This window comes from Cervus elaphus, chromosome 12 (genome assembly GCF_910594005.1).
Source record: "Cervus elaphus chromosome 12, mCerEla1.1, whole genome shotgun sequence".
In the NCBI taxonomy this organism is placed as follows: Eukaryota; Metazoa; Chordata; class Mammalia; order Artiodactyla; family Cervidae; genus Cervus; species Cervus elaphus.
This window is the reverse complement of record NC_057826.1, coordinates 72,740,653-72,765,857: the sequence shown is the minus strand read 5'-3', so window position 1 is coordinate 72,765,857 and position 25,205 is coordinate 72,740,653. Positions and strand designations below refer to the sequence as shown.

The 25,205-nt window shown below is 37.0% G+C and overlaps 1 long non-coding RNA gene and 1 pseudogene across 1 annotated transcript; one reads left to right on the top strand and one right to left on the bottom strand.

Moving 5' to 3' along the window:
• The first annotated feature begins 2,862 nt into the window (after positions 1–2,862).
• Positions 2,863–22,178, top strand: LOC122705224. Its single transcript, XR_006344062.1, has 3 exons — positions 2,863–2,900; positions 13,950–13,960; positions 22,064–22,178. It is a non-coding gene; the product is annotated as an uncharacterized LOC122705224 (long non-coding RNA).
• On the bottom strand, positions 7,860–8,803 carry LOC122705223 (annotated as a pseudogene).
• Positions 22,179–25,205: the final 3,027 nt, after the last annotated feature.

Genomic DNA, 25,205 nt, shown 5'->3' with positions numbered 1-25,205 from the left:
ACACTTGATAACATACATGTTTCAATGCTATTCTCTCAGATCACCCCACCCTTGCCTTCTCTCACAGATTCCAAAACTCTGTTCTATACATCTGTGTCTCTTTTTCTGTCCTGCATATAGGGTTATCGTTACAATCTTTTTAAATTCCTTATATCTGATAGAATTCTCCTGTGAAGCCATCTGGTCCTGGGCTTTTGTCTTTGGGAGATTTTTTGTCACAGCTTCAATTTCAGTGCTTATAATTGGGTTGTTCATAATTTCTATTTCTTCCTGGTTTAGTACTGGAAGATTGAACTTTTCTAAGAATCTGTCCATTTCTTCCAGATTATCCATTTTATTGCCATATAGTTGTTCACAATAGTCTTTTATAATCCTTTGTATTCTGCATTGTCTGTTGTAACCGCTCCTTTTTTATTTCTAAATTTGTTGTTTTCTCTTTTTTTTCTTGATGAGACTGGCTAAAGGCTTGTCCATTTTGTTTATCTTCTCAAAGAAACAGCTTTTAGTTTTATTAATCTTTACCATTGTTTCTTTCATTTCTTTTTCATGTATTTCTGCTCAGATCTTTATGATTTCTTTCCTTCTACTAATTTTGGGGTTTTTTTGTTCTTGTTTTTTCCAGTTGTTTTACATGTAAAGTTAGGTTGTCTATTCGATGTTTTTCTTGTTTCTTAAGGTAGGATTGCATTGCTATAAACTTCCCTTCTTAGGACTACTTTCACTGCATCCCATAGGTTATGAGTTGTCATGTTTTCATTGTCATTTGCTTCTAGAAGTTTTTTTATTTCTTCACTAACCTATTGGTTATTTAGAACTGTGTTGCTTAATCTCCATGTGTTTGTGTTTCTTACAGTTTTTTTCTTGTAATTGATATCTAGTCTCATGGCATGTGTTTGGAGAAGATGCTTGATACAAATTCAATATTCTTAAATTTACTGAGGTTTGATTTGTGACCCAAGATGTGCTCTATCCTGGAGAATGTTCCATGTGCACTTGAGAAGAAGGTTCATCCTTCTGCATTTGGATGGAATGTCCTGAAGATATCAATGAGATCCATTTCATCTAATGTATCATTTAAGATTTGTGTTTCATTATTAATTTTCTGTTTTGATGATCTATCCATTGGTGTGAGTGGAGTGTTAAAGTCTCCTGCTATTATTGTGTTACTGTCAATTTCTCCTTTTATGCCTGTTAGTGTTTGTCTTATGTATTGAGATGCTCCTATGTTGGGTGCATAGATATTTACAATCCTGGATTGATTTCTTGATCATTGTGTAGTGTCCCTCTTTATTTCTTGCAATCTTCTTTATTTTAAGGTCTATTTTGTTTGATATGAGGATTGCTACTCCAGCTTTCTTTTGCTTCCCATTTGCATGGAATATATTTTTCCATCCTCTCACTTGCAGTCTATATGTGTTTTGAGGTCTGAAGTGAGTTTCTTGTAGACAGCATATATTTGGGTCTTGTTTTTGAATCCATTCAACCAGTCTGTGTCTTTTTATTGGAGCATTTAATCCATTTATATTTAATTATTGATATATATGTTCCTATTGCCACTTTCTTAATTGCTTGGGGTTGATTTTGTACATCTTTTTTTTCCTTCTCTTGTATTTCTTGACTATTCAAGTCTGTGTAACATTTGTTGTGAACCTGGTTTGATGGTACTGAATTCTCTTAACTTTTGCTTGTCTGAAAAGCTTTTTTTCCTCTATCAGTTTGAATGAGATCCTTGCCAGGTACAGAAATCTTGGCTGTAGATTTTTCCCTTTCAGTACTTCACATATACCCTGTCAGTCCCTTCTAGCCTGCAGAGTTTCTGCTGAAAGATCAGCTGTTAAGCATATAGCATTTCCCTTGTATGGTACTTGTTGCTTCTCCCTTGCTGCTATTAATATCCTTTCTTTGTGCTTAGTCTTTGTTAATTTGATTAGTGTGTGTCTTGGCGTGTTTTGCCTTGGGTTTGTCCTGTATGGGACACTTTGTGCCTCTTGGACTTGATTGACTATTTCCTTTTCCATGTTGGAGAAATTTTCAACTATAATCTCTTCAAAAATTTTCTCATAACCTTTCTTTTTCTCTTCTTCTTCTGGGACCCCTATAATTTAAATGTTGGGTGTTTGCTATTGTCCCAGAGGTCTCTGAGACTATCCTCAGTTCTTTTCATTCTTTTTACTTTATTCTGCTATTCAGAAGTTATATCCACCATTTTATCTTCCAGCTTACTGATTCATTCTTCTACTTCAGATATTCTGCTATTGATTCTTTCTAGAGTATTTTTAATTTCAGTCATTGTGTTGCTTGTATGTTTATTCTTTAATTCTTCTAGGTCTTTGTTAATTGCTTCTTGCATTTTCTCCATTTTGTTTTCAAGGGTTTTGATCATCTTTACTGTCATTATTCTGAATTCTTTTTCAGGTAGTCTGCCTGTTTCATTTTCATTTATTTGGACTTCTGTGTTTCTAGTTTGTCCCTTCATTTGTGTAGTATTTCTCTGCTTTTTCATTTTTTATTTTTATTTTTTTTAATTACTGTGCTTGAGGTCTCCTTTTCCCAGGCTTCAAGGTTGAATTCTTTCTTCCTTTTGGTTTCTGTCCTCCTAAGGTTGGTCCAGTGGTTTGTGTAAGCTTTGTATAGGGTGAGATTTGTGCTGAGTTTTGTTTGTTTGTTTTTCCTCTGATGGGCAAGGCTGAGTGAGCTAGTAATCTTGTCTGCCAATGATTGGGTTTTTATTTTTGCTTTATTTGTTGTTTAGATGAGGCATCCTGCACAGGGTGCTACTGGTGGTTGGGTGACACCAGGTCTTCTTTTCAAGTGGTTTCCTTTGTGTGAGCTCTCACTATTGGAGGCTCAGACAGTAAAGCGTCTGCCTACAATGCGGGAGACCTGGGTTCAATCCCTGGGTTGGGAAGATCTCCTGGAGAAGGAAATGGCAACCCATTCTAGTACTCTTGCCTGGAAAATCCCATGGATGGAGGAGCCTGGTAGGCTACAGTCCACGGGGTCGCAAAGAGTCGGACATGACTGAGCGACTTCACTTTCACTGTCAGGGTTAGCTCTCTGGTAGTCTAGGGTCTTGGAGTCAGTGCTCCCACTCCAAAGACTCAGGGCTTTATCTCTGGTCACAAATGAAGATTCCACAAATGTTTTGTTATGGCATTAAGTGAGATTAAAGCAAATATCCAAAAATGAAAAACCAAAGATGAACCTCGGACAAATGGCAGTGGAAAATCAGGCAAATAATAATTAAAATAATGGAATATACACATATACATATGCACCCATGAGCAAAGTCAAAACTGTCCAAAAAAATAAAGTACAGTAGATTGACCAGGTGAACAAAGCAAATCAATATTTATACTTACCAGTTAAGAACAAAACTAACTAAAGCACAAACTGGAAAACAAAACTAAAATAAGGTTCCAAGTGGGGAATAAAGCAACAAAAACAAAACTAACAAATATGTTGAGAGGAAAGGAAAGAAAGAAGTGAAAGAAAGAATATATATGCAAAGTTAAATATAGGTAGATGAAGAAGATTTATATACATTGAAAATTAACTGCAAGGGAAAAAGAACAGTAGGGAAGGCAAACAAAGGAGTAAATGCCCCCAAAATAGGTTTTTAAAAATTAAAATTATTAAAAAAAAAATAGAGAGAGAAAAAATGGAAGAAACAAAAAAGGAAAACGCCACAGAACTGCAAAAGCCCAACATAGAGGCAGAGGTTTATAACAACAATAAAAAATGTGACTGAATACACATATATATGTATACACCCATAAACAAAATCAGAATAGTCCAATAAAAATAAAGTACAATAGATTGACCCAGCGAACAAAGGAAACCAAAAATTATACCTACCAGAACAAAACTAACTAAAGCACAAGGTGGAAAACAAAACTAAAGCAAGGTACCAAGTGAGGAATAAAGCAATGAAAATAAAACTAACAAATATGTTGAGAGGAAAGTAAAGAAAGAAAGAATAGATATGCAAAATTAAGGAAGATAGGTAGATGAAGAATATTTATATGCATTAAAGGTTAACTGCAAGGGGAAAAGAACAGTAGGAAAAGCAAACAAAGGAATAAATTTAGGAAAAATATTAGGCTTAAAAATTGTTTTTTAAATTAAAACTAAAAAAAGAGAGAAAAAAAAAAAAAAAAAGGGAAAACTCCACAGAACTGCAAAAGTCCAACATAGAGGCAGAGATTTATATCAACAATAAAAAATATGACTGAGGAAAAAAAAATCTCAAAAGCTTAATTAGATTTTATAATGCCAATAAAATTGACAACTACAACAGAGGGGGATTAAAAGGAAAAACAAAAAGAAAAAAATCCAAAAGAATCTACAGATCAGTCAAAACATAAGAATAGTAAATGTTTTTCTTGAGTCACTGCTGTCAGAGTCCTTTCCCTTGCTGGGAAGTCACATCCCATCTTACCTTCCTAGGATGCCCTCCAACACTATGCTGATCTCTGGACATGCTATGGGGTTAGCTCAGATTCTAATCAGGTCATATTTCTCTGTATTCTTGCCTCCAATGTCCACAGGTGTCAGAACTAGTGCTTTGTCTTTTGTGGGAGCTCTCAATGACCTTTTATATATTCCATAGTCAGATCTGCCTAGTTGATTGTGTGGATTTAATCTGCAGCTTGTACAGCTGGTGGGAGGGTTTTGGGTCTTCTTCCTTAGCCACACTATCCCTGGGTTTCAACTGTGGTTTTAGTTCCACCTCTGATGTGGGCCATCCACTGGGGTTTGCTCCTGAGGCTGCCCTGGAGGACTTGGGTTTGCCCCTGTGAGGGCCAGGTGTGGAGGTGGTGCAGCTGCTTGGGTCGCAGGGGTTCGAGCAGCACCAGGTACTCAGGGTTGTTTGTGGCTAGGGCAGCAGGAAATACAGTGCTCTAAAAGGGTATGGCAACCAGTACTGGCCAATACACGCCACTATTCTTGCCTGGAGAACCCCCTTCCCTGACAGAGAAGCCTGGCAGGCCACAGTCTACAGGCTCGCAGAGTTGGACACTACTGAAGCAACCCTGCACACATAGACACAAGGCTCTTTTTGCCTGTCGCAGCTCTGCCCCAGGGGGAGTTGAGCGTGAAGGTGGTGCAGTTGCGTGGCTTGTAGGGACCCTGGTGGCACCTAGCATGCAGGGACATGGACAGCCTCTGCCGCAGAAGCTATGGCCCTATCAGAGTCTTTTTTTGAGCCCCTTGTAGCTGGGGATCAGAAGGCCTCTTTGGCCAGTCTTTCTCCATAGCTTCCCCCCGCCCAATCCCATTCCGGCACTTAGAGGGTTCCCTTGCCTGGGGTCCTTCTCTGTTGTTTGGAAGGTCAGACACATAGAGGGGGCCCCCTGGCTGGGGTCCTACTCTGTAGATCAGCATGTCAGGCACTTAAAGGTACACCCTGGGTGGGATCCTGCTCTTTAGTTCAGTGGTCAGGGATTTGATGGGCCAGCCTCTCTATTGTTCAGCTGCTGATGCTAGTTTACGGGGAGAGAGAGGCTGTGGTGATGGCTCCACCCCATAACACATGACTCAGCAGTACTGCCTTGCTTCCATGGCTGCCTGGCTTTCCTCCACAGGCATTTCCCACCACAGTCTCCTCCCTCACATCCCCTCGATCCATCTCTCCTCAGTCAACAGCAGCCCTCGCCCTGGGATTGCTCCACAATCCCTAAACTCCAGCTCCCATCCACCGCGCCTTCCAGGGGACCTGCATCCCTATCTGGGGTATGTATGGCTGTGGCAAGGACTGTCTGATTCTCATTCAATTTAGGCTGTCAGAGATCGGCTGTTTCACTCTCAGCCTTAAATGTTTCTCCTCTGACTCAGACAATTGCCCCGATGTGGGGATCAGACCCCTGCTTCATTTCCCCCACCCACCGAGGGAGGGCAAGTCCAGTCCTACTAACACTCCTGCTTTTCCCCCTAGTTCCTTCATCCTACTGAGTTTTGTGTGGGTCTATATATTCTTTTCCTTTGGTCAGATACTCCTGTCCACTCTCAGCTGGTGCTCTGCATGCACTTCTGTGTCTGAAGGTGTATTCCTGATGTATCCGTGGAGAGACATGTATTCCACGTTCACCTACTCCTCCACCATCTTGTGAGGCATATTTCTTTTTCACTTCTAAAATAAAATTTGGTTCTTTGTTAGATACTGTTTCTCTTTGTAATTTAACATTCAGTTTTTCAACTTCCTAATGTTGCTTTTGATTTTATGAGTTATTTTACACTCTTTGCTAATTTCAACAATTGAGCATCTGTGGTTTGTTTCTATTAACTATTTTCCTCTTAATTTTCAGCCATATATCCCTTCTTCTTGCATATCCCATAATTATTATTAAAAACAATTATTTTTTGTATTTTACACATTGTACATAAAAGATCATGTAGTTCTGACATAATATTCCTCCACAACCTATCTACTCTCTCCTCTATGAGGCATAAAAGGTTAAGGTATAATCACTTCAATCCTATCGAGTACTGAGCCTATTTGAATCTGAATGCAGTTTTTATAAGACTTGGTACACTCAAGTTTGTTCTTGTTCCTTGAATATATCCTTTCCAAGTTTGGACTATGAGTCTAAAAGATCTTTGTCTCCTCACTCTGAAGAGTTCAGGTGACTCAGTTTTGCCCTTCATAACTTCTGTGCTTAGAACTTTAGTCTTTTCCCTTCTCTTGCTAGTTTCAAAAAGTAAGATAAATTGTTCAAATAGAAATCTGGCTTTACACTGTTCTTTTCAATTAATGTACCTAACAAGAATACATGAAAAATACAAATAAAAGCAACAAACAAGAAAAATATAAAATATACAACTGATATATACATATATCAAAACTGATATAACATATACAACTGATAATCCTAAAAGAATCTCGGATCACAAACACTCAAACATAGTTTTGCAGGGAATTTGGCTCAGTCTTCTAGTTAACAAAGCAAACTATAAAATAAATCCGTTTTGTAATTTATACAGATTATACACACTAACACATATTTGATACCATGTTTTGAGGCAAAAAGGAGTATAAAAGATAAGTTACCAGGGAAAAACAGTCAGCAAACAATTTGGATAGAGCAGTTGTTGGATAATAATAATACCAGCCAGGATATGATCAAGTCAATATGTTCCGATGTTTGAGGAATATTCATTGATGGATTAAGTCACAATTTCAAACAGCATGAAACAGCAATGTATACATAAATTTCCCTGCCCTAGGTCAAATAGAGATGAGTTGAGTCCATTGAAAGTGAGGCAAACAATTGGAGCACAGTTTCAAATTCATGAAACATATTTCTGAGTCTCTCTCTGATGCTTTTCCTCCTGACACCTGTCAATTTCCCCTTATTATACTACCTTATCACTTCTGTCTGCTACTTTTTTTACACCATTTTATTGCCACAGGTTTTAAATCCTCACTTACATATTTTTTGTCTTTCAGAAAAAATATAAATTTTTCTTATCCTAGGTTAAAATCAAAGGACAATTAGATGTTTCATAGTTCCCACAAAGTTTGATAATATTAGTTATGTTAATGAATTGCTCAAATTTAATCGACTGAATGAATTCAGGTATTCTAATGTGTAAGGCTGTACACTCAGAAGATTCAAAGTCTGCAACTGATGCTTTTTCAAAATCTTCCACCAAACATTTCCCAGGGTTTTAATTTGGCTGACAAACAACTTGTTACCCAGAGAATTCAATGTAACCTCATAATCCATGGTCTAGTCAGAATACTATAAAATGGTGACTGCCTTAAAAAAAATAAAAAAGCCCCAATTTTTATATATTTATTTAAACATTTGTATTACATGAAGTTGTTTAAAGTAATTTGTGCTCTCATGGGTTACTTAGGAGACCTTCCTCCAACTCAGGAGCTGACTACTCAGTCTCCCCATTGCCCTCTTCATGTCCTTGTTCCTCAATGTGTAAATGGCAGGATTCAGGATGGGTGTAACCAAAAAGTCTAAAATGGCAAGAAACTTATCCACTGGCACCGTGGGAAATGGCCACATATAAACAAAGATGCATGGTCCAAAGAACAAAACCACCACAGAGATGTGTGCTGAGAGAGTGGAGAGGGCCTTGTGCAAACCACCTGAAGAGCGTTTCCACACAGTGACCAGGATGAAAACATAGGAGAAAATCAACAAGAAGAAAGTGCCCATGGATATGAACCCACTGATGGCAATAACCATGAATTCCATTCTGTAGGAATCTATGCAAGCAAGTTTGATAAAGGAAGGTCACAGTAAAAGCTGTCGATTTCATTAGGACCACAGAAAGGCAAATGGATCACAAAAGCTAACTGGACCAGTGAGTGAATGAGGCCAATAGCCCAAGCACCACACGGAAGCAAAAGGCACAACCGTGGGCTCATGATGGTCAGGTAGTGCAGGGGCTTACAGATGGCCACGTATCGGTCAAAGCCCATGGCAGTGAGCAGCACCATCTCAGATCCACCCAGGGTGTGAAGGACAAATATCTGGGTGGCACACCCCTGGAAGGAAATAGTTTTGTGCCCAGAGTACAGGTCAGAGATCATCTTAGGCACCGTTAAGGTAGAAAAACACAAATCAATGAATGAGAGGTTGGCTAAAAGGAAGTACATGGGGGAGTGTAGATAAGGGTCAAAGGTCACTGTAATCACAACAAGGAGATTCCCCAGAACAATTATTACATAAAACACTGTAGAGAAGGCAAGGAGGAAATGCTGCACTGGTCTAGAGGTAGAAAGCCCCAGGAACACAAATTCAGATACTGAAGAGTAATTTGCTTTACTCATTGACTTTGTGAATGACTTTTACCTGAAAGGAACAAATAAAGTTAGTTACAAAGGAACACGCCAGAGATACTGAAAGAAGTAGACATCACTGTGCTTCAAATTCTGATATTAAAGAAACTCTTCATTCTGGATCACCAAATGTCTTTTTAAAATTCATACAAGAGTTTATTCATCATCAAATACTCATCGAGAAGCTACCATGAAGACCTCACATGTTCTTGGCACTGTGCTACATTCTGGGGTAAAATGCAGTCTGTCATTAACCTAGTTGTGAAGCTAGGCATTAAGTAACTACTTACATAACCAGATGAATAAAAAGGTGCTATGATATTTGAAAAAACAAAAACAAAGTGCTTAGAGGACTATAAGAGCTCATAGTCATGTCATCTACCCTGACCTGGAAGATGTTCATGGTAAGAGCTATGTGAAGAATGGAGTTAAGTAAATGAGGAAAAATAGGAAAAGTGATCTATCCAGAGAAAAGTGATCTTTCCAGAGGAAAGGTATGGAAACTATTGTGAAGCATGAAGAAATAGAACAGTGTGCAATAAATAAAAGACAACCAGTACAGGTCTGATCAAGGTAAAATTCCATAGATGTGTTAAGAATTTGATCCATATTTTAGAAGTGATAGAAACCCACTGAGGCCAAAATACACAAGCAGCTCATGCGGCTCTGCTGCTGCTACTACTGCTGCTGAGTCACTTCAGTCGTGTCCGATTCTGTGCGACCCCATAGACGGCAGCCCACCAGGCTCCCCCGTCCCTGGGATTCTCCAGGCAAGAATACTGGAGTGGGTTGCCATTTCCTTCTCCAATGCATGAAAGTGAAAAGTGAAAGTGAAGTCACTCAGTCGTGTCTGACTCCTAGCGACCCCATGGACTGCAGCCCACCAGGCTTCTCCGTCCATGGGATTTTCCAGGCAAGAGTACTCATGCAGCTCAATATAAAAAAAAATATATTAAAAAAAAAAAACTTGGCTGAAGATCTAGACATTTCTCCAATGAAGACAAACAAATTGCCAAGAAACTCATGAACATCACTATTTATCAGAGATATGAAAAGTGAAACTACAATGAGGTATCAGCTTACACCAATCGGAATGGCCATCATCAAAAAATCTACAGACAAGAAATGCTGGAGAGAATGTGGAGAAAAGGGAACCCTCATGCACTGTTGGTGGGAGTGTAAACTGATATAGACACTATGGAAAACAGTATGGAGATCCTTTAAAAATCAAAAATATAACTACAGTATGACCCAGCAATCCCACTAATGGACTTATACCCAAAGAAAACCATAATTCAGAAAAATACATGCACCCTGATATTCACAGAGTACTATTTACAATAGCCAGAATATGGAAGCAACCTAAATGCCCACCAACAGAGGGATGGATAAAGAAGACATGGTACATATATACAGTGGAATGTGAGTCAGTCATAAAAAGGAAGGAACATGGGTCATTTGCAGAGATGTGGATGGACCTAGAGTCTGCCACATGGTATGAAGTAAGTCAGAGAAAAACAAGTACCATATATTAATGCATATATTTTGACTCTAGAAGAACCTTATAGATGATTTTACTTGAAAAGCAGAAATAGGGACATAGACATAGAGAAGAAATATGTGGATATCAAGGGGGAAATAGAGAGGTGGGAGGAATTGGGAGATTTGGATTGACACATATATATGGTACTATGTATAAAAGAGATAATGAATGAGAACATACTTTATAGTACAGAGAATTCTACTTAATACAACGTGATGATCTGAATTGGAAGGAAGTCCAAATGGGAGAGGAGATTATATATATATATACACATATGTATATACATATGTATATACATATATATATATGACTGATTCATTTTGCCATACAGTAGAAACTAACATAACATTGTAAAGCAACTACATTCCAGTAAAAATCAATTTTTAAAAAAAGAATGTAGTAGAAGGCATTAGAGGGAAGGGAGAGAGACAGATTAGAAGTCTAAGGGCCATTATCAAATCAGCATAGAAATAATTAATTTGCCCATAAATGGGTGTTGATACAGCTTACCAAACTTGTCAAAAATAAACTGAATATCTTACCTTACAACCACAACTAAAATTGGTAATTAAAAAAAAAATAAAAGAAACAGAAACATACTTGAAAATGGAGGCTTATTTTTAGATAACCCTTTGTGTGAAAGAAATCTCTTTCTAAGCATATGCCCACATGTGCAAATCATGCAGAAAAAAAATTACAGTTTAAGATTCAAAATCTAAAGTATCTATATAAGTTAAAAAAATAAATGTGGGGAAATAGTCATTAAATATAATGACAAACCAAGATACTATGGAGTTGTTATTATGTTTGCAGAAAACTGTCAGAGTTAAAAAAATTTCTGAGGTTCTGAGGACACAGACTCTTTCATACTATGTAATTCAAGAGTACAAATTCATACACCTTCTCCTGAACACAATTTCAAAATCTATATCAAATATTTAAAACTTGCCTTATAATTAAGACTCCCATTACAAGAAATTTTCCTTAAGGTAATAACAACAGATGAGATAAAATACTTAGCTATTGTGGCAAATGTTACACAACTATGAGAAAAATAAAAATTGTATATAACCTAAATTCAAAACAATAATAAATTAAATTTCAATACAATAGTGCATCCAAATGGGAAAACCACTCAACCTAATAAGTAGAAAAATATCATGAAAAATTTTATAATGAACCTTAAATTTTAAAAAGCAGCATACAAAATAAAATTATAGAAAACACAATTTCAAAAACTTAAGCCTGGAAAATAGACATAAAGGATACGCAAAAGAATGTTGATCTCAGCGTGTGTGTGTGTGTGTGTGTGTGTGTGTGTGTGTATGTGTATAACCATCAGTTTGAATCATATGAAATTGGTGTTTCACTAGATTAAAAAAGTAAAATATCAGTTTTACAGGGTTCTAACTAATATATTAATTTATTTTTTACCTTATAAGTTTTTCTAAACTACCTTTCCTTTTTATAACCTAACACTATTAATGCTTATTCCACACCTGAATTGAATACCATGTGTCCCCCACTTGTACTGCCTCCATCAAGCTTTCTTCCAGGTCTTCACCACTAACACATATTCTTTCCGAGGTAATCACTTCTCCTTACGCCACTGTGCATCATGCCCAGTTTCCAGTTTGGGCACAGCCTGCACCACATAGGCAAGTAGGAGCACCACCATGGAAACACTATAGCCAATAACAGATTTGAGGGCAGCCAGGCCAGGCAGAAATGAGCTTCCTGAGGGTCATGGAGATGGAGCAGGTATTGTAGCCAAAGTAAAATATGACAGGGGTGATACCAGGAGACCCTGACAAAAGGGCACTAGATTTAGAATTTTATAGACAATAACTGGGTAAATCAGAGTAGAATTGAATAGAAGTGGGACAATCACTGAGGTTACTGATACTGATATAGTATAGTAAAAGCAGTGATATAATTCTATATTACAGAGGCCTAAAGTGAAAAATCTTGTAGAATAAAATCAATAGCATGATTCTATTTGTATGCATGTAAAAACACCTTAAAGAACAAATGTTTAACCTTTAAGAAATATTACTAAACGGTGAATGAATATATGTGACTTGAACTTCCTAAAATCCTTACATCTGCATTTTAGATAACTTTTACAAAGAATTAACATTTGTAATAAAAATCATAAATTTTGTAAAATAGAAATAAAAATTCAAGATGCTGAGCATATTAAATGAAAAAATATAACACAAATATTGAAAAAAATGAGATGAAACTTTACAAAGAGATGATCAACTCTTTTCTGAATCAAAACTATCAGTATAACAAAAATTCTAAGCAAGGGGTCCATCTTGAGGTGTAACCTTTGCATTTTTATGTTTTAAACACCATCATTTCTGGAGGCATGTGTGTGCATGTGTATTGATGCATTTCTTGATTGATTAAGAATTGAGATGGGTTTTTTTAAAGGTGAATAAACAGGAAAAAATAGGTAAGCTATTGAGAGTAAAAGAAAAGATAGAAAGCAATCTAAGAGTTATCTGATTGCTTATAGTCTGCCTAAACTCTTTCAATAACTTTTCAGTTCAGTTCAGTTCAGTCGCTCAGTCGTGTCTGACTCTTTGTGACCCCATGAATCGCAGCACGCCAGGCCTCCCTGTCCATCACCAACTCCAGGAGTTTACTCAAACTCACGTCCATCAATAACTTTACTCCTTTACAAAAGTTCAGACTCCTTCATATACCTGATCTATCCTCTGTCTTCCCAGGAGGCGCAAGAGGTAAAGAACCCACCTGCCAATGCAGGAGACATAAGAGACACGGGTTCAATCCCTGGGTCAGGAGATCTCCTGGAGCAGGAAATGGCAACCCACTCCAGTATTCTTGCCTGGAAAATCCCATGGAGAGAAGAGCCTACAGTCCATTGGGTCACAAAGAGTCAGAACACAACTGAAGTGTTTAACACACACACACACATCCTCTATCTCCAGTTTCGTAGCTCATTCTCCCTTACCCCTACAGAGTACACTCCAACTTTCTGGAACTAGTTGGATAAGCCCATTTTGTTAATGTTAGTCCTCTTGCTTGCTTAAGGCTGAATTGACAAGTGCATGCTCTTAGTTCTGTGGACTGCTTCTCACCTGTAAGTACAGTCCATGCAAAACCCCCTCTTTCTTCCAGCTGAAACTGACCTTTTTTTTTTTTTTTATGCAGTCATGTCATGCTGTGCTGTGGGGAAAATTGGGCCTTGCTCTGGTGAGCAGGGCCATGCTAAGTAAATCTTTAATTCAATTTTTTGCTGATGGGTGCTCCCTCCCTGTTAGTTGTTTGGCCTACGGTAGCCCAGTCCTGGAGTCTGAAGTCTCTATGATAGGGTTAGAGGCTCTACCATAGGGCTAATGGCAACCTCTTCCAAGAGGACTTATGCCAACAATCCATGTCTCCCAGGACTGCTGCTGCCAGTAGATCAACAGAGACCCCACAGCAGGCCACTGTCAACCCACGCCTCCCCAGGAGACCCCTAAACACTCACAAGCAGGTCTGGATGAGCTATTTAAAATACTAAAAGATGATGCTGTTAAAGGGTTACACTCAATATGACGGCAAATTTGGAAAACAAAGTGGTGCCCACAGGACTGGAAAATGTCAATTTTCAACCCAATCCCAAAGAAGAGCAATGCCAAAGAATGTTCAAACTACCATACAATTGTGCTCATTTCACAGGCTCCCAAGGTAATGCTCAACATCCTTCAAGTTGGGATTTAACAGTATGTGAACTGAGAATTTCCAGATGTACAAACTGGATTGAGAAAGGGCAGAGGAGCTGGAGATCAAATTGCCAACATACAATGGATCATAGAGAAAGCAAAGGAATTCCAGAAAAACATTACTTCTGTCACTGACTACGCTAAAGCCTTTGACTGTGTGGATTACAATGAACTGAAAAATTCTTAAAGAGATGGGAATACCAGACCACCTTACCTGCCTCCTGAGAAACCTGTATGCAGATCACGAAGCAACAGTTAGAACCAGACATGAAACAATGGACTGATTCAAAATTGGGAAAGGAGTACATCAAGGCTGTATATTGTCACCCTGCTTATTTAATTTATATGCAGAGTCAGTTCAGTTCAGTCAGTCAGTCGTGTCCAACTTTCTGTGATCCCATAGACTGCAGCATGACAGGCTTCCCTGTCTATCACCAACTCCCAGAGCTTTCTCAAACTCACATCCATCGAGTTGGTGATGCCATCCAACCATCTCATCCACTGTTGTCTCCTTCTCCTCCTGCCTGGAGGCATCAGGGTCTTTTCCAATGAGTCAGTTCTTTGCATCAGGAGGCCAAAGGATGGGAGTTTCAGCTTCAGCATCAGTCCTTCCAATGAATATTCAGGATTTATTTCTTTTAATATGGACAGGTTGGATCTCCTTGCAGTCCAAGGGACTCTCAAGAGTCTTCTCCAACACCACAGTTCAAAAGCATCAATTCTTCAATGCTTAGCTTTCTTTATGCAGAGTACATCATGTTAAATGCTGGGCTGGATGAATTACAGTTGGAATCAAGATTTACGAGAAATATCAACAGCCTCAGGTATGCAGATGACACCACCCTAATGGCAGAAAGTGAAGAGGAACTAAAGAGCCTCTTGATGAATGTGAAAGAGGAGAGTGAAAAAGCTGGTTTAAAACTCAACATTCAAAAAACAAAGATCGTGGCATCCAGTTCCATCACTTCACGGCTAATAGATAAGGAAACAATGACAGTTTTTACTTTCCTCAGCTCCAAAATCACTGTAGATGGTGACTGCAGTGATGAAACTAAAAGACCCTTGCCCCTTGGAAGAAAAGCTATGATAACCTTAGACAGCATGTTAAAAAGCAGAGACATTACTTTGCTTACAAAGCTCCGTATAGTCAAATCTATGTTTTTTTCCAGTAGTCATGTACAGATGTGAGAATTGAGCTATAAAGAAGGCTAAGTGCCAGGGAAATAATGCTTTCAAACTGCAGTGTTGGAGAAGGCTCTTGAGAGTCCCTTTGACTGCAAGGAGATCAAACCAGATAATAATCAACCCTGAATATCCATTGCAATGACTGATATTGAAGCTGAATATACAATACTTTGGCCACCTGATATGAAGAGCTGACTCACTGGAAAAGATCCTGATGCTGGGAAAGACTGAGGTCAGGAGGAGAAAGGGACAACAGGGGATGAGATGGTTGGATGGCATCATCCACTCAATGGACATGAGTTTGAACAAACTCTAGGAGATGGTGAAGGACATGGAAGCCTGGCATCCTGCAGTTCATGGGGTTGCAAAGAGTTGGACATGACTTAGCAACTGAACAACAACAACGTGTTGTGCAAGCGTAATGTTTAGGATGGGTGGTGTACGCTAGGTTGCTTCTGTCGTGTCTGACTCTTTGCGACCATATGGACTATAGCCCACCAGGCTCCTATGCCCATGGGATTTTCCAGGCAATACTGGGCTGGGTTGTCATGCCCTCCTCCATGAGATATTCCTGACCCAGGGATTGAATCTATGTCTCTTAATCTTCTGCATTGCCAGGTGGGTTTTTTTACCTCTAGTGCCACCTGGGCTATCTTGTATGACATCTATCACACATATGAGTTCCCTAAGGACAGATAATATATTAACAACTTCTGGCCCATAGTAAGTGTTCAATAAATGTTTATGAATGCATGGATAGATGGATGAACGGATGTATAATTTGATGATAATAGTTTTTTGGTTTAATATTTTATCATATTTTTGACCCTGTCCCTAGGAGGATTTTTTTTGGTTAATCAAAACGTTGTTTTAAGCAACCATTAGTGTAAATTACTTCCTCACAACTTCCTGTCACTTTATCATAAGCCAAGAAATTGAATCCAACAAATTTAAGGGTGATTCATTCAAAGGATAATATAAATCCAAATTAACTTTTGAAGCATACATGGGTATCTTGTTTAAATTAATTTTAACAAAAAAGAACTGATAACAGGGAATGCAAATAGCATCATATCCCACAGACCAACAAGGAGCAGCAAGTCAGAAAAGAGAGAGACCTAACAAGTGTACAGCCCTGTTGAAACATGCTGTACTAAAGAAACTGTCCTCAGGGCCTATTGTCAAAAACCATGTCTTTTAGAAGTTGGGATACACAGACAGTAGGGCTGGGTTCTGAACACAGTGATGACATTCCCTCTAGGTACTGCACTGTTCAGGTGAGTTTTACTTTATTATTTATTAGCTAAATATTTATCTAGCTGTCTATGTCCTATGTTTGTTGTTTTTTTCCCCTTAGGAAGCACATTACAATAGGTTTCAGAGTTCTCCACACAACTTTAATTTCTGTTTATCCACCCATCTCTGAATCCTATCAATTCAGGGAACTTCTAGACCTCACATCCTAAAGCACTCCTCACTGCAGCTTAGAGCTACACTGATTGCCTCTAATCAATTTTTGATTCTCAGTAAATGAAGCAGGAGCCAGAAACTCCTGATACTGAAGCAATGAATGTTGTGGACCAGATACAAGTAATGACCTGGTGATATTCTTCAGTCATTATCATACCAAGTGCTTTCCTATATTTCTTAAAACTATCTCTAACCTGAATGGTGGGTTTATCTACCACATCCTCCTACTCATACCCACAATTATCTCAATGCATACTTCTCTTGTAAATTGTATACAAAGCTGGCTATTGCTACATGAGAAAATTGCCTTTCCCCAATAAAAATTAAAATGCTCAAAAAGTAAACAGAAAATTGTTGCTATCCTGCAGTTTTACACTATTCATCACTTTATTCTACTCATCTTGATTATTTCAAAATGATCAGAATCATTTTGCTGTACAACAGAAACTAACATAGCATTGTAAATTGATTATACTTCCATTTTAAAAAGATAAAAACATTTATGAAAATGTACACAACTTTTTGTCTTTATTTAATTTCTTAGATGTGTCTTCCCTTTGTTATTACTCCTTTATCTTTTTAATACAGGTTCGATATAAACAATTTGGTATTTCTCTACTCTCAACTTCTCTCCAAATTTCTAAAACTAACTTTGGTATGCTTATATTAATTGATAGTCATGACAATTGAAATAGTCTTCCAGAAATATTTTTAATATCAGTTTATTTACTCATTTATCCAAAAACTATGAAGTCATTGTAGATAATCTTAGAAATTTTTATCTGAAAAATATCTGTAGAAGTCTTAGTAAGAGATTCCTTCTGAATAAATCCCTATCACTGAAAAGTCTGTGATCTACCCAATAATATCCAAATATATTGTCCATGCCACTGAAGAAATGTTACAAGCATGGAGTACATGTTTATAAACATTTCTAATGCCTGCGCAAAACAAAAAGATCACTATGAAAATTCTATAATGTATTTACATGTTGAAATTATGTTTTTAATCAAAGGAATGAAAGCTTCTGTTTACTTCTTCAATTTATTCTGTGAGGAAAAGAGTAATAAAATACAATATCAAGGAACACAATGTGATCTTGGCAAAGAGGAAGCAGAATCACTGAAAGCCTCCTTCATTTCTGTTTTCATTCCCCTACTGGGCTGAATCACACTCTCCTTGACTTGTGTCCAACAAGATTCTATGACCAGAGAAGTTCTGTTGCCTTCTATAAGTCAACCCTCTGGGAAAGTATGAACATTTTTCTAATAATTTTGAATCCACTGATTTGTGAACCTCAAACAACTTTTTCTGTACCTAAATAATGAAGTTTCCAGGTACTGAAGTATAGCTAACTTATGTAAAATGTATATTTCTATCAAATGAGGTTCATGCCCATAATACATTTTTATTTCCAGAGTATTCACTAAACCTGATGTGGCTGGTAGAATACTGCCCATTTCACTCCTTTCCCACTCCTACACTGCTCACCCACACGCACAATACCTGTAATATCTCAGGGGTCACACATAGATTTTCTTAGGGTTTCAAGAACAGTATAATATCAAGCCTGGGTAGAAAATCCAGTACTTTCTGAAATATACTTGAAAAAATAGAAACAGCAGAACTCATCTGACCTAAACGTATGTGATATGGAAGAGAAAAGAAGAAAAAAAAAGCAAACAAACCAGCTCTAATCTTAATGAGCTTTCAAAAAACTTCGTGGCCCAGTCCGAAGCAATGCATGTAATAATAAACTGTACAAGTTGTTCAAGTCTCCTTGGAATATGCTACAACCCAGACACAAAAAATCTTTCCATAACTCAAGAATATAATTCAAATGTATAAAACAACCCACATAGCTCGAAACAAGTTTCAATTGTCCCTGCTAAATGTTATCACCCAGGAGATATTCAGTAAATTTTTACTGAATTTAAAAATAGAGAAACTTTTAAATTCTGAATTTTAGAAGACTACCAACTTTATCTTGCTTGTTTACTTACCACAGCAAATCCAACAAACAAACAAAAAATATGAAGAAAAAGGGTTAGTAGAAAGCAATAACCTCAGCTAAGCCAGTATCATTTAAAAATTTTTTTTCCACTTTGATGCCCCCGTGGTTCTTATTGGGACATCTCCTGATGGCTCAGTTGGTAAAGGATCCGCCTGCAATGTAGGAGAGCTGGGTTCAGTCCCTAGGTTGGAAAGATCCCCTGGAGAAGGAAATGACAACCCGCTTCAATATTCTTGCGTGGGAAATCCCATGGACACAGGAGCTTAGCAGGCTACAGTCCATGTGGTCTCAGGAGTTGGATACGACTTAGTGACTAAACCACTAACAACCAGAGTAAGTTATAGCTGCTTCATCACAAACATCAGCTCTCAGTGACCACTTGATACTTTGGTGACCTAATAGTCCTCAGTCCATTCAACATGGGAATTCTGCCTTAAAATCCCCATGGCCTGAATAAAGGTGGAATTTAGAAGTTTGCTACAGAGTTAAAGGAAAACAAAAAATGTTTGTGCAACCAAGCATACCTGAGGAATCCTTTAAAATCAGTATTTCCAGATAATGGGATGTCTATCAATTACCCTTGAAACTAATATCAGTGAGCAGAGAATAGCTATGAACATATTAACTAAGTATAATTTAAAGTTCTATTGTGAAGGATATTTACATTGAAAGAGCTTAATTGAGAAACTCTGGTGCATGCATTCTCCTTTGAATGAAGTTAAGCCTCAGGTGAAGTAAGTAACTTGGTCAATATCACCCTTCTGATTGTGGAGTCAAGACTCAAATCCACCAACAGTGTAAGAGGGTTCCCTTTTCTCCACACCCTCTCCAGCATTTATTGCTTGTAGACTTTTGGATAGCAGCCATTCTGACTGGCACATAATGGTACCTCATTGAGGTTTTGATTTGCATTTCTCTGATAATGAGTGATGTTGAGAGTCTTTTCATGTGTTTGTTAGCCATCTGTATGTCTTCTTTGGAAAATGTCTATTTAGATCTTTGGCCCATTTTTTGATTGGGTCATTTATTTTTCTGGAATTGAGCGGCAGGAGTTGCTTGTATATTTTTGAGATCAATCCTTTGTCTGTTTCTTCGTTTGCTATTATTTTCTCCCAATCTGAGGGCTGTCTTTTCACCTTGCTTATAGTTTCCTTTGTTGTGCAAAAGCTTTTAAGTTTCATTAGGTCCCATTTGTTTATTTTTGCTTTTATTTCCAATATTCTGGGAGGTGGGTCATAGAGAATCCTGCTGTGATTTATGTTGGAGAGTGTTTTACCTATGTTCTCCTCGAGGAGTTTTATAGTTTCTGGTCTTACATTTAGATCTTTAATCCATTTTGAGTTTATTTTTGTGTATGGTGTTAGAAAGTGTTCTAGTTTCATTCTTTTACAAGTTTTACAGTTTTCCCAGCACCACTTGTTAAAGAGATTGTCTTTTCTCCATTGTATATTCTTCCCTCCTTTGTCAAAGATAAGGTGTACACAGGTACGTGGATTTATCTCTGGGCTTTCTATTTTGTTCCATTGATCTATATTTCTGTCTTTTTTCCAGTACCATACTGTCTTGATGACTGTGGCTTTGTAGTAGAGCCTGAAGTCAGGCAGGTTGATTCCTCCAATTCCGTTCTTCTTTCTCAAGATTGCTAGTACAGCCACTATGGAGAAAAGTGTGGAGACTCCTTAAAAAACTGGAAATAGAACTGCCATATGACCCAGCAATCCCACTTCTGGGCATACACACTGAGGAAACCAGATCTGAAAGAGACACGTGCACCCCAGTGTTCATCTCAGCACTGTTTATAATAGCCAGGACATGGAAGCAACCTAGACGCCCATCAGCAGATGAATGGATAAGGAAGCTGTGGTATATATACACTATGGAATATTACTCAGCCATTAAAAAGAATTCATTTGAATCAGTTCTAATGAGATGGATGAAACTGGAGCCCATTATACAGACTGAAGTAAGCCAGAAAGATAAAGACCAATACAGTATACTAACGCATATATATGGCATTTAAAAAGATGGTAATGATACCCTATATGCAAAACAGAAAAAGAGACACAGATGTACAAAACAGACTTTTGGACTCTGTGGGAGAAGGTAAGGGTGGGATGTTCTGAGAGAACAGCATTGAAACAAGTATACTATCAAGGGTGAAACAGGTCACCAGCCCAGGTGGGATGCATGAGACAAGTGCTCAGGGCTGGTGCACTGGGAAGACCCAGAGGGATGGGATGGACAGGGAGGTGGGAGGGGGGATTGGGATGGGGAACACATGTAAATCCATGGCTGATTCATGTCAATGTATGGCAAAAACCACTACAATATTGTAAAGTAATTAGCCTCCAACTAATAAAAATAAATGGTGGGAAAAAAAGGAAAAAAAAAAAAAAGACTCAAATCCAGATCCGCCTGATTTCAAAGGCCATGTAATTAACCACTATGCTTCCATGTATATCATGGTGATAGCATATTAACAAAGGTTTGCAGGCTTGTGCAGTTTTTAAATTTTGTAATAAATATGAAAAATATGTCACATTTATAGCAAGGCTATGAAGTAAAAGAGCAATATTCTTCTGATTTGCTAGATTAAGGATGAGAACTTAAAATACATGATCCATATAAGTTTGGTAGCAAGACAGAGGAAAGAAGTCATAATCTAACCCTGAGATTCTGCACCAATGCCAGACAAACTAAATACCTGAAATTCTTCTCAGAAAAGAAATCTAGCAAATACAAATTTCAGACTCACACGTCTTAATCATAGGTATTCAAAACTATAAAAAGAATTCCTTTTAAACACATAGATTCAACTGAAATAAATACAAAAAACTAATTTTTGTTAATGAAGTTGCAATTAATTATTTCCTGATACTAAATATTATGTCATTGTCTTCATAAAGCCTAATCTGGAGAGCTAAAAAGTAGCTGAGAAATTTTATGAGATAATTGTTTAAAAGTCTCACAGGAAGAGAAAGGACATAAAGTTGTGTTATTTTTTAAATCATGCTTATCCAAAGTGATAATCCAATGAGTAATTAATAATAGAAATTAGTCCCTAAATATGATAGAAGTCTAAAATATTAATTAATTAAATAATTTAAGTTTGATGAGGAGAACAAATTATACATATATAAGCTTTCAAAAAATTATTATGGTTAAGGAGTGAGCTTTCTGTCACTAGAAGAATAAAGCAGATATGAATAACGACCTCACAAAATTGCCATAGGGCAATCCTGGTGACTCAGTCAGTAAAGAATCCATCAGCAACACAGGAAGCGCCAGTTCAATACCTGGGTCAGCAAGAGCCCCTGGATAAGGGCAGGGCAACACATTCAGTATTCTTGCCTGGAGAATCCCATGGATGAGGAACCTGGTAGGCTACAGTCCATAGGGTTGCAAAGATTTGGACATAAGTGAAGCAACTGAGCATACATGCATAATTGCCATAGGATAAAATTATGTTAAATGATTTCTAAATTTCAAAAGGGTTTTATTAGTCATTAATGTAACCTCCTTTTGAAGTTTAATTTGGAATGTACATTTAATGGTAGATCAGTACTCGGAAAGTAAAATAATTTATTCATCCTCTATTGTTGAGCTGCAAAACACATTTCATAATCACTGATTTAAATATTTTAATTTTAAAATTTAATTGGAACTGTTTTATAATTCACCCAAAAAATAAGAAAGAAGAAACAGAAAAACTAATCAATAAGCCAATTATTCTATTTCCATGACATTAAACAAATTTTTGGACTGATTGAATTAGTTATGTATTGGATTGTAACATGACGTTTAAAGTGAGAAATGTTAAAGTGGTGTGTACAAGCAGACATGACTGCTCTAGGGACTGGGCAGCATAAGTTCATTCTTGCAATCACTAATGTTTGTTACCTTCTGCTTGTTAACAGGAATAAAACATTTTTAAATGTTAAAATCTCATACTTGACTTTCGAATAATATTCTCTATGGAGGCCAAATGGAAAGTCCAAGGAGGAAAGATTAAAGCCCAAGCAAGCATCATTCTAAGTAGCCATACAGTAATAGAATTAGAAAGCATCAGTGAAAAGTTGCTTATAATCCAGTTGTAAAATCTGAAAGACAAGAATCTGAAATATCAAAGAAAACAAATAGAGTTATACTATATCTTCTTATGAGATTTGCAAACATTTATCTGTACCCCAATCAAGGACCCACTCTTTGACTTGGATGGATTCCCACACTCCAGGAATGCTTGACTTAGGGGTTTGTTTGAGAATTGGTTTTTAATGTTTTTTTCCTAGGGTGATTGGTCTGCTTAATTTAAAAAAAAAAATTTCTAGAGCCAATTTTGGTGACATATATTTTCTTTGAAATCTATCATCTTTATTTTGAATTTAATTTATTTTTAAAAATGCATGTAAAATTTTGTAAAAATTTACCCTGACTGTGATAACTTTTTCACTTTCAATTAATACATTCTGTTTTCTTTATTTAAAAATATTAGCTAATATTTTAATTACCATATTTGTCTCAGATTATCCTGCAGTTATTTTATTCTACTATAAATCTGGTTTTTAATTGTTAATATTTGCTTTCCTATATATTATTTTATGCCACTTTGTTTGGGTTTACCATAATATTTATCACATTAACTCTAAAGTTGAAATGACAGTTATAATATTGTGTTCATTCTTATTTAGTTAAAAGTTTAAAAGCTATAAAATTTTCTTTGAGCAATGTCTTAGCCACAATCTAAAGGTTCTAATAACTACTATTATCATTGTTATAACCTAGATAACTTAAAATTTTAAATTGCATTTTACTTGACTAAAAATTGTAAAAGAGCATTTTGCTTTTTATTGATTTCATTTTCTCTCTCTCACTATGTCAATTATGCTTTTAAAAAATTTTAGTAGTTTCCTTAGAGTTAACAATATATATTTTTGACTAATCTAAATTCACTTTCAAACAACACTTCTGCTTCTCAGGTAGTAAAACAATGTTCCCAATCCTCCCTCTGTCCTTCTGTGACATTGCTATCAGTCATTCATTTATTTATGGTACAACAACCAACACATTATTACTGTTATTACTGTAAACACAAGAGTTATCTTTTAAATTTATTAGGAATAAAGAAAAACTTTTTGATCATGTATTTCTTCTTCAGAGTTCTTCATTTCCTTACATAGATCCAAGTTTCTGACCTACATACTTTTCTTGCTTTCTGCCTGAAGAACTTAACATTTATTACAGCATAACATTGCCAGTGATATAGTCCTCAAGTTTTTGTTTGTCTGTGGAGATGTTATTTCTCCTTCAGTTTTGAGAGATAATTTCACTGGATTGAGAATTCTAGGTTGATTTTCTTTTCTTTCAATCCATTAAATATTTCACTCCATTCATTTTGCTTGCATGTACTCTAACAAATAGGCCAATATAATTCTTATCCTGTTCCTTCGTAGGCAAGATGTCTTCCCAGCCTTTGGTTCCGTTCAAATTTTTCTCTTTCTCTTTTGATTTCTGCAGTTTGCATTTGCCATGCCTAGATGTGAGGGTTTTATTTTGTTTTATATTTATTAGTATTGGTCTTCTCTGACCTCCCAGGATCTAGGAGAAATCTAGTAGGGATTTCATTACTATTTGATAGTTCTCCACCAACATTATTTCAAATATTTCTTCTGTTCTATTATTTTTCTTCTCACTCTGCCATTTATACACACATTAAGTCTCTTTTGTGGTTGTTGTTCAGTCAGTCATGTCTGACTCTTTGTGACCCCAAGGACTGCAGCACACCAGGCTTTCCTGTCCTTCACCATCTCCTGGAGCTTACTCACACTCATGTCCATTGAGTCGGTGATACCATCCAACCATCTCGTCCTCTGCCATCCCCTTCATCTCCTGTCTTCAATTTTTCCCAGCATCAGGGTCTTTTCTAATGAGTCAGCTCTTTGCATCAGGTGGTCAAAGTGTTGGAGCTTCAGTTTCAGCATCACTTCCTCTAATAAATATTCAGGATTTATTTCCTTTAGGATTGACTAGTTTGATCACCTTGCAGTACAAGGGACTTTCAAGAGTCTTCTCCAACACCACACCTTAAAAGCATCAATTCTTCAGAACTCAGCTTTCTTTATGGTCCAACTTTCACACCCACACATGACTACTGGGAAAACCATAGCTTTGCCTATGTCTCTTTTCACTGCCCCACAATTTTAGCTGTTCTCTTCTGCTTTTTCTTTTTGCATTTCAGTTTGGGGATCTGAAGCATATTGTTTTTTCCCTTGAACTCATTGAGACCAAATATCTCAAGTGTCCTTGTTTTACCCTCCTCTCTTGACTTTGAGTTTCCTTAAGTATTCCTCCTCAGAAAGAATCTGTGACATTCAGTCCTTTCAGCTGTAATCTACTATTACTATTCTGGATCCCTATTTTTATGGTGGTAATTTGTGAAGGAACAGAAGCACTTTA